General features: G+C 34.3%; 2 long non-coding RNA genes across 3 annotated transcripts; one reads left to right on the forward strand and one right to left on the reverse strand.

Moving 5' to 3' along the window:
- The first annotated feature begins 969 nt into the window (after positions 1–969).
- Positions 970–2,280, forward strand: LOC145118622 (uncharacterized). 2 transcript variants are annotated; one of them, XR_013713383.1, is made up of 3 exons: positions 970–1,577; positions 1,666–1,825; positions 1,962–2,280. It is a non-coding gene; the product is annotated as an uncharacterized LOC145118622 (long non-coding RNA). The 2 variants fall into 2 exon arrangements; XR_013713382.1 differs by having other exon boundaries at positions 977–1,572.
- Positions 1,258–4,273, reverse strand: LOC145118623 (uncharacterized). Its single transcript, XR_013713384.1, has 2 exons — positions 3,403–4,273; positions 1,258–3,280 (listed from the first exon to the last, which is right to left on the reverse strand). It is a non-coding gene; the product is annotated as an uncharacterized LOC145118623 (long non-coding RNA).
- Positions 4,274–4,601: the final 328 nt, after the last annotated feature.

Below are 4,601 nucleotides of genomic sequence, written 5' to 3' on the forward strand. Positions count from 1 at the left end.
AAAATCCACTGGGTATTGGTTCGGACCCATCAAGGAAAACGAAGAACCATTGGATAATAGCAAGATTTTTGGTGAAAAAATCATACAAAAATTTAATAAAAAGAGAGGGTTAAAGGGTAAATTTTGTAGGATTAAAGGTGGTTGGGAGGGAAACTTGAGCGTCAAAATTGTAGTCAACCAAATAAAAAAAACATTTTGAGTTGAGTGGGGTTATAAGGTGGGTCCAGATTGGTATGGTAAGGAAATATGAGTGTTGAGTTGGCAGTTTGACCGAACAAAAGAGAATGGAGGTTTGACTTGTGGTGACATGGCTAAGTCTATGTGGGTGGTTGTATAAAGTGATGTGGCAGTGTTGTCTTGGTTGATGTTTGTCAAAATTGGGGGTGGGGTCGGCTGTTGATGAGTTGAAAATAGGAGTATGTCATTTGTTTGACTTTTCCTATTGAAGTAATGAAAATGACAGCTTTTGTTCCTACTGTTGCTTTGAATTCGACAGCCTAAGCTTGGGTTTTGACAACTCACTATTTTTGTCTGTTCTTTGAACTTACTGTAACATCAACATCATACAAAACCCATAGCTTCTAATAGTACCATTGCATTTCCAATACGTTGACCATGATCTTTTTTGTAAAATATTACACTCTTATCTGTTGGTTTCTCGGATATACACAAAAGTTGGCAGCCAGTATTTAAAGCTTCTTTCTCATTCTTGGTAATCAATAAAAGCAAACCCTTTTATATCTTGAATTGTTTAATCAATGGATAATGCTCGATATGTCCATTTGATTTTCTTTGTAACCCCATTTGTTTAATATTTTCAATAGCCATCACTTTTGTAATATTTAAATTATTTTCTCCATGTCTTCTTTAGTTTCTTTATTCTCCGTAGATACATAAATGAACCATACATCACCCCCCCCCCCTTTTTTTTTTTTTGAAACAAATCTCGATGGCAATCTTTAATTTCAATATTTCTTCCAATTTAATAACCAACAAGCAATAAGACCAAAGCTTCAGCCAAAATCAGTTTCAGCATGTCCAACAATATCTCCCTTTTTCTTTATTTTTGCTTGAGACTATACCCACCGAAAGATTAACAAAAATTTGCTCCCCCGTTTTTTTTGATTAATCTGATGGCATCATTTGTGAACTTCTTCACCATGTATACGATCCATGCACATATAATAAATATTATTTCCAAATAACGCCTTCAAATTTTAAATGTCTACCATATCTCCCTATATATTGCAGACCAAATTAAAAAATACCTTTTTTTTAAGAGAGCTTTGAATATAACTTGAAGTTTTCTCTCTCTCTCTCTCTCTTTCTCTCTCTCTCTCTCTCTCTCTCTCTCTCTCTCTCCAATCTTCTTTGGCATTTAACAAGACACTTTGGGAACCCAAAATTGTTTGAAAGTTGGAGAGTTGGTTTGGAAAAACTTTGGATCTTTTAACATCTTCTCATTACTCCAAACAATGTTATCTTCAAAAATTATATGGATCACTGGAGTCTTTGAACTTCTGGAAAATGATTTAAGAAACTTCATCATATCATTCAACCAAAACTGAAGTTGTTGAGTACTCTTCTTTTTCAGATATCTTCTTTCATGAAACTTCTCATGAGACCTTCTTCTAACTTCTGTGTTTTTCTTGGTTTCATGTTCAGGGGATCTATTCTTTGGAACCCACATTTGCTTAGGTTTTTCCTTTTTCTTTTTGAACTTCTTGTATCTTGCCTTGTAGAATGAATTTCCGGTCCATGAAGACACATAAGGCTTCCTGAAACGGTTCTCACAACTTCTTGATACACCTGATTTTCGATTTTGGTAAACCTTGTCTTTTGGTTTTCTGTAAGGTTTCATCCCTTCAAAACAACTACTTGATCTGGATGAAATATAGGAGATATTCTCTTTGATGTATCACCAATATGAAGAACCTTAATAATATCTTCTTTCTTTTCAGGTATAACATCATGAACTTTGGTGCAGGAATCTTCAACAACATTCGGAGAACATGGATCATCAACATCTTTTTTCCTTCTCTATTTCTGGGGATTTATCAACCATTTTTACTTGGGGATCTTCATCTGAACTTGGAGTATCTTTAACAACTTCTTGTTTCTGTTGCACTTTCATTTCTTTTCTTCTTTATCTTTAACTATGAAATGGATTACATCCGGTTCATGTACAAGAAGTGTGTCACTCTCTATAGAATGCCACTTTCCAAACATGTCTTGTACACATACTTCCTTAGTAATCAAACCATTCTTCATGAGATGATATATTTCATTAGCAGTAAACGTTTCATACTCATGAAATCCTTGAATGTGCCATGCATCAGGAAATATGTTTTCACAAAGGGCAAATGAAGCATCAGAAAAACATAGATCTGACATTGTATCTTCAATAAAAACGGATTTATAATAGAATGAATGAAGATCAGATGTGAGAAAAAATAGATCTAGGAAGAAAAAAAAACGTTTTCAAAAGAAAACCTAGAGGGTTCTTCACAAATTGTTCAGATCTGATGTAGATATAGAAATTTTCGAGTTATAGAAATTTTCGAGTATAAATCACAGAGTGACTAGAAAACTTACACCAGATTCGTGAGAAAGATTCAACTACAAAAATATGCCACCTCTTATCTTTAAAACTTGAAAGAACAAATATTGTTCAAGATCAAGCTCTGATACCAATTGTAGGAACCCAGATTCACACAATATGAGATGACAATGCGGAAATTAAGAACAGTAGATGAATCAATCTCAGATAAACAAGAAATCAGTGAAATATTTCTTCATTCATATGATCATCAGATCTAATTACAATAGAGAAACCTCATATGAAAAACATGAACTCTCACTTTCTCTGTCAATGAGAAAAACGAAAATTAAAAGTGAAAAATAGGCTCTCACTAAAATAAAAAACGACCTAAACTATTTATAGTCTTAGGGTTTAAAATTTGAAAAACCCTAAAACTAATAGGTCAAAATAAATATTCTTCTGTCAAACATTTTAATATCTAACAATCCAATGGTCCAAAATTGAATTTTTTTTATTGGTTTTGGTCCCTTTCAAATTCAAAAGACTATTATACCACTCGTAATCAAAAGAATACAAAAGAAAAAAAAAATTCAAAAATGGTCCTTGTGGTTGGCAAAAACCTGTGACTTTGGTCCAAAAACGTTTCTTGTTGCATCAGTGGTCCAATTTTAGATACCTCGTGTGCTCTTGGTCCCTATAGTTGGCATTTTTTGTGGTTTTGGTCCATAACTTACTTACCTGAAATGATGAAAAAGCCTTTAAATATATATTTTTAAATTTCTTTTAATTATTTTATTATTATTTTAATTATTTTCTATTATTTTAATTAAAAAACAAAAAAAAGATCCCACCCACGACACCTTATCCCATCGCCCTCTTTATTCTCTCGACTGATGAACACTAAATCTGGACCACTATCTAGTGTAGTCGGAAACCTCCAGACGGCCGGCGACCATCGATTTGCAACTCTAAAGCCAGTTCAATCGTCGACCATCAACCACCTTCTCTTTACTCTGCCCGCCTTTATCTCTCTTACATCCACTACCATCGACCTCCTGAACCTCCAACCACTACCGTCAGATGGTGGTTGCCGGACACTGTCGTCGTCTACTGAAAATGAATATGGAGATTTCACGATTAACCTGTTTAAATCCATATTTGAATCTCACTGATTTTTGTATAGAAATTTAAAGGTGAAGCTTTCTTTTTATTCGAAACCCACCTTCGGCCTCCCATTATTAATTTGTCTGACACCACTTCATCATAACTTCAAGATCATGGATGGAGATCAAGAAGATCTCATCATGGCTGGAGATACGAATGTGATATGAATGTCATCCGAACGTTGTCGGATCTAGGGCTTGATTGCCATGGATGAAAGAGATTCAAAAGTCGCTAGGAAACAACATAAAGATCTAAACACCACCGGAGTTGGGGTTTTCAGAAGCAAAGCTAGGCTTCAAGAATCTTTAGAAACAGAACTAGGGTTTTTCAGTTGGCAGTAATTTTCGGCGAGTATGGCGGCGATGAGCCGTTGTTAGTGGTGGTTTTCGATGTGGTAATGAAAAGATCGATAGATGGAGTTGGTGTGGTTACCGGTGAGTATAGCAGTGCCGACAGTGGTTTTCGGTGAGACAAGGGAGAGGAAGTACGGTGGGAGATGAGATATTTTCCGGTGACACAATGGAGAGAGACGGCAGAGAAAGTGATTTCTTAAGAGAGATGAAGGGGTGGATATCGTGGGTTTTTTTATTTTTAATTATAAAACAATTAAAATATAAATTAGAATAAATATTAAAAATGATAAAAAAAAAATAAGTTAAAAGGGATATAACAGAATAAAAAATAAATATAAGGGCATAATAGTCTTTTTAAGCTAATAGGGACCAAAAACACTAAAAGGATCTAAAATTGGACCAATTTATACACCAATATACGTTTTTGGACCAAAATCACAGATTTTTGTCAACCATAGGTACCATTTTTGCAATTTTGTCAATACAAAATTAAAAAAACTATATTTGTCATTTCATGTGGGGCATGTACCAAAACCACACAA

Source organism: Lactuca virosa, chromosome 6 (genome assembly GCF_052849685.1).
Source record: "Lactuca virosa cultivar CGN04683 chromosome 6, Lactuca_virosa_CGN04683_v6, whole genome shotgun sequence".
Lineage (NCBI taxonomy): Eukaryota > Viridiplantae > Streptophyta > Magnoliopsida > Asterales > Asteraceae > Lactuca > Lactuca virosa.